This window comes from Oryx dammah, unplaced genomic scaffold, assembly GCF_014754425.2.
Source record: "Oryx dammah isolate SB20612 unplaced genomic scaffold, SCBI_Odam_1.1 HiC_scaffold_1, whole genome shotgun sequence".
NCBI classification, from domain to species: domain Eukaryota; kingdom Metazoa; phylum Chordata; class Mammalia; order Artiodactyla; family Bovidae; genus Oryx; species Oryx dammah.
In genome coordinates, this window is record NW_024070185.1 from 6,467,898 (window position 1) to 6,481,823 (window position 13,926).

The 13,926-nt window shown below is 37.7% G+C and overlaps 2 protein-coding genes across 9 annotated transcripts in view; one reads left to right on the top strand and one right to left on the bottom strand.

Annotated features, from left to right (window-relative positions):
* Nucleotides 1-9,943, bottom strand: part of FBXO8 (F-box protein 8) — a 42,818-nt gene extending 32,875 nt beyond the window's left edge. Inside the window, exon 1 of the mRNA XM_040231971.1 lies at nt 9,685-9,943. The gene's annotated coding sequence lies outside the window, so the exon portion shown is untranslated. The remainder of the gene's footprint in view (nt 1-9,684) is intronic.
* A 14-nt stretch (nt 9,944-9,957) lies between these two features.
* Nucleotides 9,958-13,926, top strand: part of CEP44 (centrosomal protein 44) — a 33,618-nt gene continuing 29,649 nt past the window's right edge. For 4 of the 8 annotated variants that reach the window (XM_040231330.1, XM_040231827.1, XM_040231746.1 and 1 more), the window contains exons 1-3: nt 9,958-10,399; nt 11,574-11,682; nt 13,329-13,376. The gene's annotated coding sequence lies outside the window, so the exon portion shown is untranslated. Of the gene's footprint in view, nt 10,400-11,573; nt 11,959-13,328; nt 13,377-13,926 lie in introns of all 8 variants that reach the window. The other 4 variants (XM_040231491.1, XM_040231663.1, XM_040231403.1 and 1 more) reach the window with 3 other exon arrangements.

Here is a 13,926-nt window from a genome sequence, read left to right on the forward strand (position 1 = left end):
AGAACCTAACACATAGGTAATTTACCATCACAGGTAGTTTTGCAGTCACCATTCAACCACCTTTAAACGATAACTCTTATTTTGGTTCTTCCATTTCAGAGTATACCTGATTATTCTGGACATAATGATCTGAACAGTTACAATCCTGGTTCTAAATTTCATGAACTTAGGATCTGTGAATTTGGAGATGCCATTTACTTTTGCTAGGAGAAAGAAAAATAACATCTAGTAAATATATAAAGTTAGAAGAAACTAACTTTGCTTAGATTGACACAGTTTGGCAAATAAAGTCAAGTATATATAGTCATCAGTCAGTGATAACAGAGAGACCATATTGGCAATTCAGTATCAGTACTATCATCATCTTTAATCACTACAGATATATTTCTAGAAATGGAAACTTTATGACTTTATGGGAAGATTCAATATATCAAAAGTCCTTTTTGCAGTATCACAAACTAAATTAATTAACAGGAAATTTCTACTATAGATCTTTATGACATTTTCACATCTCTAGGAACCTAAATTATAAAGAGCTTTATGTATAGAATGCTAATTTGTTAGATCTCTGAAATCAATTTACAACTGTTGAGATCTGTATTTTTAAGCATATTTCTTGATTATAAAATATGAATTACTCAAACATATGTTCCTTAGGACAACAGTAATTTTGGGACTCACCTATCATATTGTGCTTTATTACTGTAAGAAATACAAATTAAAATATATACACAGGTAGTCTTTGTACAGGACCATGCTAACTACTTAATAACAGTTCTATGGGACTTTGTACAGCAAGGCCATGGTTCTAAAAAGCACACATTTCAGTTTATATGGTACCATGTAGAGTAAGAACTGCCTGTAAGTACTAAGATGGCGGAATGATTCAACACAATAGGCTACAAGGAAAAATCCAGTACCAAACACAGTGCCTTAGACCTACAAAGCACTCAGCAATATTTGTTGACTGAATGAATCTTTAAATGGTAAACAACAAGCAAAACTGAATTAGATCAACCTTATCTAAATTTCACATCTTTCAAAAAATCATCAGAATAGATCATAGACTTAAATGCAAAACATAAAAGAATACAACTTTTAGAAAAACATAGAGAAGGAGATCTTAGGGGTCTACATCTAGGCAAAGAGTTCATCAAAAGTACACTCTATAAAAGTAAAAGTTGGTAAAGTCAATCTCATTGGTATTAAAAAGTTTTGGACTTTTTTGGTATTAAAAGTTATGGACTCTTTGAAAAGTCCATATGAAGAAAACAAAAACACAAGCTACAGATGGAGAGAAAATATCTCAAACACAACAGCCAAAAAAAAAAAAAATCAAACAATTCAATTAAAAAAGGACATAAGACATGAACAGATACTTTGCCAAAGAGGATATACAAATGGTACATAATCACATGATAGATATTCAGCATCACTACCCAGAAGGGAAGTGGCTGTATTTTTAAATGGCAGCACCAGGGATCCCAGTGGTGTTTGAACTGTTCAGTATCTTGACTGTGGTACAGAATATGTGAATCTGCTCAGAATCTCGTACATGCACATACACATGTGAGCAAAAATAAACTGCAGAATTCTGAGTAAGATAGGTGAGAAATGCTAATTTCAATATCCTGGTTATGACAGTATATTATGATTTTGGAATATGGCACACTACTCAGGGAAACTAAGCAAAGTGTACAAGAGCTCTCTTGCTATATTTCTCACAGCTGCGTGTGTAGCTACAATTAACTAAAAAAGGTGGGAGGCAGAGTACTGTACACTTAAAACAAGTGAATTTTATAATATATAAATGATGTCACAATAAAGTTCTTTAAATAACTAGACACTCTAATAAACACTCTAAAGAGGGTGACCAAGGACACAGCAAGTCTAGTGACATTTGACAAATAGCAAAGAGTCGGACACGACTGAGTGACTGAACTGAACTGAACTGAACTATTTGAGATTTAAGGAAATCCATATTAAAAATCTATGACCTCTGAATCACCTCTGACTTTGTGGAACACACTATACAGATCAAAGAAGAGAGAATCAAGGAATACAAATCTTTAAGCATACAAATTAATAATATTAAAAGTTGCAATATAAAAATTTTATAATATTTCAAATTTGTGAGAATAATGATCTAGTTTCTTTAAAATATTTTAAAAAATATTTTAAAAAACCATCAGTTGTTTAATCTCCTAACTACTATCCTTATTTCTATTAAAATAACAGTGACAATAACAATAGTACTTTTTTTTACATGTTGACCAAATAATTTAGAAGAGCTCTTTCTTTTTTTAATCTAAAGGCCTTCTGGTTTTTAAAATTAATGTCTAGTTTTATTATGCTGAGACTAGAGAATGTGGCCTATATGAGGTCTGCATGAGAGAACTGTGTAGGTTTTCTTGACACAGCTATTCTGGAAAGTGAATTTAAAGTTGGAGTTCCAATTACACAATATGCTGTGTGACCTTAGATATTTCAAACAAGGTTTCTGATCTTTGGTTTCCTATAAAATGGAGGAAATCACTCCTATCTATATTACAGGATTGCTATAAGTCTTAACTGAGATAATATGTTGAATATATAAAGGCATCTTTTAATTGTCAAGCAGTATGTATATCCTGACTCATTCCCTTTTCTCTAATGCAAAAATCTGAGAAACTTTTCTGACATATTTTAGATATAATTTTCATTTTTTGAAAAAAGAGATACAGTGGCAGTCTAAATGTAACTGTTGTAACAGCACGAAAGCATTTCCACTTAGAAGGCAGCATCAGTTCAGTTCAGTTCAGTCCAGTCGCTCAGTCATGTCCAACTCTTTGCAACCCCATGAATCGCAGCACGCCAGGCCTCCCTGTCCATCACCAACTCCCAGAGTTCACTCAGACTCACGTCCATCGAGTCAGTGATGCCATCCAGCCATCTCATCCTCTGTCGTCCCCTTCTCCTCCTGTCCCCAATCCCTCCCAGCATCAAAGTCTTTTCCAATGAGTCAACTCTTTGCATAGATTATATTAATTACCAAAAGCTCTATCAAGTTAATTATTAACATTTATGAGAACAATACTTTTCTGTTATTGTAATATCCTGTTCTCTTTTCAAAAAAGTAGAACTTTTCCACAAAAGAATGCTAAAGATTGTTTTATTAATACCTACTGGTATATCTAATATAAAATTATCTGTAAAGTATATTAATCATCTTTAATCAAAACATCCCTATATAACAAGTTAAACATCAAATTAAGTATTATTCTAAAGGAACACACTGCTCTACTGCTTTCAGTAACTCTATGGCACTTAGGATTCAAATAGCACGTGCTGTGGAAACAACTATACGTGATAAAGAATGGTTCATACACCATTTAGATGGATGGATGACACACAGGGGAAGATGGGAAGAAAACAAAGGAGTCTGGAGGTCTCAAAAAAGCATTCTGCTTTAAACACTTTCATTTGAAGCAAAGGAGATTCTATAAAGTGTCTTCCTAAATAAGCAGTGTTAAATCACCAGTCTGTGGTGAGTGACATGAATAAGCTACTTTAAATACTCATTATAAATCATTAGTTTTCAATATTTCCTAAATGTCTAAATAGTTGGATTTACAAATAAGAAATTTCCTATCTCAGATAAAGATCTAAAACTCTGTGTACCAAAAGAGTTATCTTGTTTTAACACACATCTAAAACTTAAAGATGAGGAAATTCACTCCTTTATATTGCCTTAGAAATTTTCAATTTTTTTTCCAACTAGGAAGTAACTAGATTTTTAGTTACTTTCTAAGTGTTATCATGTGATTGCATAAGAACATGGGAGATTCTGTGAGAAAATATTTTCCACATTTATAACTAAATTGGCAGCCCTGGCATTTATTTCTCTTTTTCCAAAAGAACAGACCACCAAGGTAGTTTAAAACAGACTGAGAAGGGGGAAAAAAGAAAAGAAAAAAAAAAAAACTTGATAACCAAGCACACTTCTAACTTTGAAAGGCAACAACTGTAGAGAAATGAAGGAGGCTAAGTCCACAAGGAGGTCCTTCTAAGGAGAAAAGGGAAATAGCTAAGTACTAAGAGGTCACAGGGTACATTAAACACATAAAAAAAAAAAAAAAACCCACTCATTAAATTTAAAGATCTGGTCCTGCAAGAGCAGTTTTTGTTAGTAAAAGGCATACCATTTGTAGTTTTTTTTAATTCAAAAAAGATTTACAATATCACTGTTTTCTGAAGGTTTCTTTTTTCCTGTTCTTTAATTTGATTCTATAATGAATGTTACCAAATGGTATCTAAACAAGTGTAAAAATTAAGATATGTCACTTAAAGTGTAATCAAAAAGCAGAGAATTGGGGGCTTATTCAATTTCACTTATTTCTTCAGCTTCTTTTGCAGAGAGATGTTCCACTGTCTGTTTTAACTTTCGAGTAAAATAAATTTATTGAATTTCTCACCAGAATTATCTTTTAGTTGCACTGATTGTTTAACTGCACTCTTTACTTGACCCAGTTGTATCAGCAGTGGTCATGGCAACACATTCCAAACCCTCAGGGCACAGCACACTCCATGCCCGCTGACCACAAGGCCAGTCTTATCAGAGTTATGGAATTAAAGAAACAAAACAAAAACTGTCATTGTCATTGACATACTTTTATACAAATAAAGACAAAGTATCAAATAAAATAAATATATTTTAAATTTTATTTTTGGCCACGCCCTGCAGCATGTGGGATCTTAGTTCCCCAACCAGGGATCCAACCTGTGACCCCTGCATTTGGGTCCATAAAGTCTTAACCATTGGAGGGCCACGGAAGTCCTTAAAATAAAATAAATACTGACAGCAGCCAATGGAAAAGTCAGAAGTGAGACGAGAAAACATCTAACAGTGAGAACAGACTAACACAAAATGTGTGCTTTATTCAGGCTCCTTCAACTTGTTGTGACTACAAGGCACTGACTAGAAGTTTCACTTTCCTCACCTATAGAGAGTTTCAAACTTGATGATCTCTAAGTTCTCTTTTAGCTATAAAATTCTGTGATCCTCTAAAGATGAGAAAATCTGAAAAATTAAAACAAAATGAAGAGGTGATAGAGATGGACATTTGTGTGCATGTACGTGTGTATTTAGCATTAGTCCTTTCTGTCTCTTTTCCCGGGGTTCGTGACTTCTACAAATTACTTCTCAGCATAAGCAAATAGGGGTTCTTCAAGCATGGCTCACTTGCTGAAATCGTGTTCCTTCTTTCAAATAGCTTATGAAATCCTCTGCAACCTGTTCTTGCAGAATACACAAATTACTGATCATAGACCTAAACCAAACCTGCTGCCTAAACTTGAAACCAAATGTCTTTTCTCATCTCTCCATCATAAAAACATTTGCCCTAAATAGAATATAAACTCATTCAAGTTTTACCATAGAATCTATGTCAATAAATATCAGAAAAACAAAACCATGAGAAAAAAATAAATGGGAAACATAAATTTCTAGAAGTGGCTGTATTTCACTAAAGTTGTTTTAAAATATTAGTAAAATAATCATTGAAAATGCACCATGAGCTGGACAAGTAATTCACAGACTTCATATTAATGATTTTGACAAGTTATCATATCAGCCAATGGATTACCCTCAATTTTCAAATCTCAATCAAAATGTAGGGGGAAAAAACAGACTTGTATATAGCTGTTGGTTAACTAAGTAATGAATGATAAATTCGTAAATTTGAATGACTAACTTCAATGCTCTGTGATCAAAGAAAAGATAATTTCTTGGTAATTCATTGCTTTTATACTGTGAAGTAAGGAAAATAACTATTTTTAACCTAGTCAAAGGCACAATAAACACACAAAATATTCCCTATTAAACTGATCATAGGTATAATAAATTACAATGCATGGTTTAGCTTATCTAGTTATTACCATAAAATATTTTTATGAATGAAGTATTTCAACTGTGTTATTTTTGCAAGCACCTCTTTAAAATTTGGCAGACATCTAAGGGCCTAAAAGTACATTAGTTAATTGGCTATATCCTACTATAAATGAAGTATGTTAACCTGATAGGGAGCACCATTTTAAAAGCCAAATCTACAATTTGAAAATTTACACTGGCTAGTGTTAAGCACCTGAAGTTTAAAAGATAAACTTGAACAATGCTTTACTAAGGATTGACAACATCTTTCAAAATTGGAAGAAGCATAGGCAATTTTATAGTGGGTCAAAGCTAAAATAATAAACCCTGAAGCCTATACCTTTCGTGTCTAATAACGTTATTTGGTTCACTGACAAAAACTGTGCTGGTGATATGCGTCCAGTAGTGCTGAAAGAATGTAACCTGACATCTAATAACGCTTAAAAACAAACACACAGATGTGTTTCTGTTCTCAGACACACCTCTCCTATCCCTATTTGCTCTCATACCAACATAGAGATGCCACATTCTTTCTACACTAGAAAGGCTTACCTCTAGCCTTTCCTAACTTCTTTCCACCTTAAAAACTATCTTTCCCCATTGCCAGGGGCCAGCGTGAGGAACTCCGCCCATGGCAAAGGTCATGAGGAAGGATCAAGCCTCAAGAAACCCCCTGTTCCCGAGCATCTACCCCAAAACCAGAGTCTGTTTTATGCTCTCACTTACACCTCTGACTTTACGGGGGGTTCTCCCCTATAACCGTTTCTCTCGGAGAAGGAGTAAACGTGCAGCTCCAAGGCAATAAAAATTCCTGGGCATGACAAGAGTGTTTCAGCTTACGGACTCCCCTGAAGGTTATCTAGCCCACCTGTATAGGTTCGTCCGGCCACATGTGATTGTTTACAGCCTCCCAACCTGAGAGGCATGAGATGTTTTAGACTTACTAAAGGCAAATTCTTTTGGGGAGTTAGAAATTATTAGTATAGTGGGTTGGTTAGGAATTACATTGGTGAAGGGTTTTTCATTTGTTGTGCCAATAATTGCTGCTAATTCTCTCCCTTGGGTGGGACAAGGATATCTCAGGTCAAACCTCTCTGCTGACAGACTAGCTTGTGTGACAGGATTATCCATACTCCTGCCACATGATTGTTTACTACCTCTCAACCATAAACAGCACAGAGAGTTTGGAGTATTTTGAGAGTCTTAATTAGCATAGGGCTTTTCTCATTGTTGAGTCAGTGATTACCGCCAGGCCTCCATATCCTTAGGTACCTGGGAATATATTAATCAATGTATTTGGAATATAGAAAAGGAAAAATAGTAGTTTTGATGTTAGCAATACTAGACTTTTTGAGTTAATGAATTTTCTCTTTTGTAATAGATCACTGTACTTTGTTATAAATCACTGTGTCCTTGCTATGTAAAAATGTAACTTTATCACTATCTTAAGACTAAATAGATCTTAAGGGGAGCACTGGTGAAAGGATTTTCATTTGTTGGGCTGATGTTTGCTGCTAGATCTCCATATTTCCTGCCCTTATAATGAATATAACTAACATATAGGAGAAATAAGTATTAACCTTTAAGCATATAGGAGAAATAAGTATTAACCTTTAAGATTAATCCTGTTAACCTTGGGTTAAATAAATTCCTTTCTTGATTGTAACTCACTACACCCTCACTCTATAGGAATGTAACTTTATTTGAAGGGTGGTGCCTGGTTTAAGAAAAAACACCCTTGGAAAAAATAAGTTTTTTGGTTATCAGAAAGAAAGGATCATAAAATGTCAGCAGGTCTCACTCACGGCCAGATGATGTAATATCCCTAAAACCTTTTTTTTATACATTTATGTGAAGCACCTGATTTTGATAAAGGTCAGGACTGCTGACCCCCCGCGTGACTCTATATTCATCCCTATGTGTAACAAAAGGTATATAAGCAAACCCCAAAATAAAGGAATCGGATCAGCTTCCGGAAAGACTGATTCCCCCATGTCGCTTCTTTCTTGCTCCCGTTTCTCTGGCTGAATTCCCATCTGGATTCAGCCTCCTTTTCTCCACTACACTATCTCCTACTACACTATCCGTTTCTAATCTCTCTCTATATCTGTAATTAAATATGTATTTTTCCAAAGACGCCGACGCCGTCCCCCCACCTTCGAATCACCCTAGATCCACCGGGGCTGGACCCCGGCACCCCATGTTTATTTTGAAATCATTTCAACCATGAAAAATGGCAATCGGTAAGGATTACACAATCTCCAGTTATGAGGTACTCTGCTCATGTATATCCTTAAAACACAAACCTTCCTCTCACACATGCTATTTCTCAAGCAGTTTTCCAAGAAAAACAATAAGCCTTTCTTTATGTAATCAGTAGGAAAAAAGACCCCCTATACAATTCCCCCCTTGGAAAAAAAAACCCTTTTCAAGGAGGAAAATCCTTGTCTAAGTTGGCCTGTTTCATTAGAACCAGGCATTTCTCTTGGATATAATTTTGCTCAGTTATTCCTATTAACTCCTCAAAGTTATCAGCCAGGGTAACTGTGTTAAGCTGCCTCTAAGATGGCTCCTAAAGACCCTTGCACCCTGGGATTTATGCCCTTGTTTAATCCTTTCCACAATGACTGAGTTGGATTTACTGACTCACTTCTAACAAAAGAATATGGCAGTTGGCAGTAGTGATGAGAGGAGGCCACTTCTGATACTAGGTTATAAAAGACTAGAGAGAGTTTTGGGTGCTCGCTCTCTTAGATTGCTCACTTGAGGGAAAACCAGGTGCCACGTTGTGTACAATACCTCAGACAAACTGTCAAGTTATCTGGATAAAAATTGCAAGCTTCCTACCCAACCTGAAAATAGAATAAAACTTATTTCTCATTCTGATATCTTCTCAATTTTGTAAACCATTTTCTTAGGTGGTAAAAATCCCTCCTATCCCAGAAATATGGTCACCAACTCCAAACTAAAAAAAAAAAAAAAACAAGGAAAGCTGAAATAGAAAACTAAATTAGCTTCACTTTGCAGTAATAAAGTTCGTGATCTATTGATATGGAGAGAAACATCTGGGATTCCTGAAAATAAAAACTCCACTTGTTAAAAGAACTAGATTCAAAGATTAAATTGCTAAATATACACAAAACCTAAAGTAAAACTCTTAATTGACTGAGGATTGGGATCCATTTGTGATTTCATCCACTTTTAATAATATTTAATTGAGCAGCCACCATGTAAGAAACTAGAGCCCAGTCACAGAGAAACAAACGAGACGACAAATTAAGAATTTTCCAAGTTTATAATCAAAGTTTAACAGCTAAAGCAACCAGCAATCCATCATAACATTAACTGTATGTTAGTGTTTTGCAGTCATGTTACTGGAAACTATGTAAAAAATCGAAAACTGTGCTTATGAACTACCCCCAAACCCACTCTACTTAAAAGCTACATCTGGGTTAGAAGAGTAACCTCTGCTTTTTCACGGCTTTATTTCAGACTGAAGCCGGGTCCTACCTGGGGTCCCAAGTTGACCTACACCCCAGTGACCTAGGAACACAAGAACACACCTACTCCCGCCTCCTGACACGGATTCCTTATTTTAATTAGCCAGCACCGCTGTCACTCAAGATGTTTTGCACTGTCATTGGCCCCAAAGTCTTACAGGTTGGCAAGTTTCTGCCAACTGGTAAGCATCGGTTGTCATTATTTCCGAGAAGCTAAGTAGGGGTGTCCAGGGAAGAGACTCAAGAGCTATGAAATATGTAGGGTGACGCCCTTACCTGAGCGACCTGCGATCCAACCGCCGCCGCGACGAATCGGCCTCTGGGCGGGGGCTTTCAAGCCAAAAAGAAAACGACTCAGCCGGGAACGGGCGCCCAGGCCATGGAGAAGCCGGTTCAAACTTCACTTGTTCACGCCGGTGGAGGAGAGGTGGGAGAGAATCCCAGAAACAGCACCAGATCCCTCCGAAGTCAGAGAGCCTCAAGCTGCAGCCCCCTCAGCGGCCGAGTTTTGACGTTTCCTATTGTTGCCGGAAGTGACGTCAGGGTTCAGAGGCTTCAGAGGCTTCAGAAAGTATTTTCATCTCCATGGTCTACGATTCGTCACAAGGTCTCGGCTTCTCACTTCCCAATTCGAGCCCCTCTGAGTCTCGAAACTGGGCAGACTTCCAATCTGCACCTTGGGATCTGACTGAATGTAGAAAAACCTCTCGGCGGGACGAGTCTTCCAAGGGCTCTGAATAGACATTATGTGGAATCTGCGGCGGAGAATCCAGGGACGTGGGGGAGCCAGCAGCTTGGAAGGTCCTGCCGCGGTGCTCCGAATACAAACGGTCGGCGCGAGAAGCGCGCCCCGGGAGCGGCGTCGGGCTGCAGGGACTTGTTGGTGGAGGCTGGGCTCCCGGGGTTCTCGGGTTGTATATGCTACCACCTCCTTTGCCCGTTGTACGGGGCCAGAGGCCTTCGGAGCCCTTTCTTTGCTGGGCCGTTCTGGGTGAGCGCGGGGGAGCCGACGGGGCTCCGCCCGGGATTTGGCGGGGGTCGCCTTTCTTCGCTGCCCTAACCAAAGCCCTGGGAAACAGCTCTGTCTTATCCTTTTAAATTAAGTGGGAGGAGGAGAGCCCTAGATGTGCCTTACCCATGAACCCGACTGGAGTATCCTTTTGATAACGTCCAAGTGGCATCCTCTCAGATAGGTTATGACTTAGGGTCCTGGATGGACCGATTCCTCTTATTGGAGCCTCTGAGCTGAGCAAGCCGGTTCCTCGGAAATACTGGTGAGAGGGAAGAGCTGAGGATAGTTGATGTTTTCCTTGTTTTACCTTTCCCGAGTATTTCCGGGGGAAAGAAAAAGTACTTCACTTTCTTACAGGGCTGGATTTTTTCGTTACTGGGGGAAAAAAATACTGAAATTTGGATTCTGGAATCAGGGCTGTAGTCGACTTTTTCTAAAATTATCCACAGACCTTTACACGGTTTTATATATGAACACAGCTATCCCGCAGAGTTATATACTTGACCCTTACTTCCCCTTTCCCCCAATTTTCTCTTCTATTATTTTTAATAGATAATATCAGTAGCTGTCACAAACTCTTAGTCATCAACCATAGTCCTTACAGCAATCGGTTTAATTGCTTCATTCTGAACAAAAATCACTGAGTTCATTGGCATTCTGTTGGGAGGTGTCATTTAATGACCTTTAGTGGCAGTGAGACTGAATTAGATTAATCGTCTTAAACTGCTATTTTATACCATTTTCACGATGCCTCCTGTAATACAGTGGGGCAGATCTAACTCATAGCAGAGAACTCTGGAGGAAGCTAGGAAGCAATGCTGAGACCATTTTAGTGATTGAATCTGTGCTACAAGCTGAGTGGTATATGCCTTGTCATTTAATTTCTTTTTATGTGTTATAAAGTGAAAATGTTAAGTGACTTCTTAAAAAGTTATTTTTCATGTCTGAAACTACTGTGTTAAAATGAGCACAATTCCTACATTGGCCTTTTGTTAATGTCTTAATCTTTAGTGATTTTCAGTTTTATAATAAACTGTAGAGCCTTCCATGAAAATGTAGAGCAGAGGCTGTAATTTTTTTCTGTAATACTCAATTTTTTTAATCCTTTAATTTTTTTCTTTCCTATGTTATCACTTATCTTCCTCACCTACAGATCCCAGCTGTACTTTTATCATACTCTTCTTCAGAATATTTATTCTACTGGTACAGAAGAGGATGTGTTCCAGGGACATACTTTGTTGTCAGAAATTCCATTAGCAGAGGTAGAAATAATGAGACATTAATCTATGTTACAGGACTTAAGAGAAAGGAAAGATACTATAAAGTGTTAAATAAAACAAAATTTCATGTATCATAGAGATGGAATATACCTCAAAAAGGGTTAAAAGAAGTCTGTGGAAAGAGATAAAATTTATACTAAATGAATAGAATATCTTAGGAGAAAAGGTGCCCCTAGAAGAATTGATTAAGGTACATGGGTCTGGAGGCTTCCCAGGTGGCACGAGCAGTAAAGAACCCACCTGCCAATACAGGAGAAGGTAAGAGACTTAGGTTCTATTCCTGGGTGGGGAGGATTCCCTGGAGGAAGGCATGGCAACTCACTCCAGTATTCTTGCCTGGAGAATCCCAGGGATAGAGGAGCCTTGCAGACTACACACCATGGAGTTGCAAAGAGTCAGAGGCAACTGAAGCAACTTAGCACTTGCACCTGGGTCTGGAACTTAACAAACTAAGACCTACTATATTGGCCAGTGACAACACCCAAAAATATATATATATTTTTGCAGTCAACAGCCAGAGTAATTCCTACTTCATCTTTTCCAGGAAAATTAAGGTTAGTCTTAGGAAGTCATCCTTAACCGCTTCCCTATGTACAGTTATCCTGAAAGATGTTAAATAAGGTTGATCTTTCTTGGCCAATATATTGTTGAAAGTGATTTTTAGAATGACTTCCTTTTTTTTCTAGTTTTTTTGCATTTGACACACTTGAAATTTCCTCTGCTTAAAAATGTAAATGCTTAGTTGAGGTGGTTGATTGGCTGGAAAATATTGACTAAAACTCACATATGAGCATTTAAAAGTATATTTGATAATGTATTCTTTGCTGCTGCTACTAAGTTGCTTCAGTCGTGTCCGACTCTGTGCGACCCCAGAGACGGCAGCCCACCAGGCTCCCCTGTCCCTGGTATTCTCCAGGCAAGAACACTGGAGTGGGTTGCCATTTCCTTCTCCAATGCATGAAAGTGAAAAGTGAAAGTGAAGTCGCTCCTAGCGACCCCATGGACTGCAGCCTACCAGGCTCCTCCATCCATGGGAGTTGTCAGGCAAGAGTACTCTGTGTGGATAAAGGAAGGGAGACTTGGAACAGGAAGTGAAAGTGAACTCTTTGCGACCCCATGGACTTATACAATCAATGGAATTCTCCAGGCCAGAATACTGGAGTGGGCAGCCTTTCCCTTCTCCAGGGGATCTTCCCAACCCAGGGATCAATCCTAGGTTTCCTGCATTGCAGTCAGCTTATTTACCAACTGATCCGCAAGGGAAGCCCAAGAATACTTCAGTGGGTAACCTATCCCTTCTCCAGGGGATCTTCCCAATCCAGGAATCTAACCTGGGTATTCTGCATTGCAGACGATTCTTTACCAGCTGAGCTATAAGGAAAAAGATACTATGTTTAAGAGGAGGAAAGGGTACAGAATTGGGGCCAGTGGCTTAATATAGAAAGTTTACTAAATTTAGGATTTTTCACATTTGTACCCCATCTCAGGTTATATATAGATACAAGGAAGGTGTGTGAGAAGGTGATTTGTACCCTAGGCAACTGCTGAGATGTTGACCAGAGGGACATGATCATGCTGACTCTAGTTCCCCTGATTTATGGATTGTTCTGTTTTGTTTTTAATGTCAGTGACTTCATTTGAGAGGAGCAGCATTCCCAGAGGATTCAGTATTCAAGGTATTGTTATATATTTGGACAGTTACAAATACTAGATATTTTGAAGTGTGTTACTGAGCTTTGCCTCATTGGTTACAGTTTAGAAGCCCTTTGTCTTTTTCTTGCAAAAGTTTTTAACCATTTGTTTACCTGTTTAGGTACCTCCCTTGGGAATAACCTCCTTTAGACTAAAGAAAGCCCTGCCCCATGCAATAAAATGAGTCATTTAAAAATGTAATTCCATGGTATTATTTTCTTTGAGATTTAAAAAAAGAACCATTTATAATCTCAAATATTGTTCATATCTTTTTGTGCACATTAAAGTACGCACATATTCTGTTATTTGTATCCATTGGCCTCATTCTCCTGTTTCATGGACCCTGAGTATGTTAGTATATATCGCTAATAAGTTTCCCAAAATCATTGTACGACTTTACACTTTCACAGCATTGTGCTCTGTTTCAGATGCTTTGCAATCTTGCCTTTGGGTTTACTTTGTAATTTCCTAATGATTAATAAGGTTGCATATCTTTTCACATTTTTGTTGTTTTCACGTTTACTTTTCTGTAAA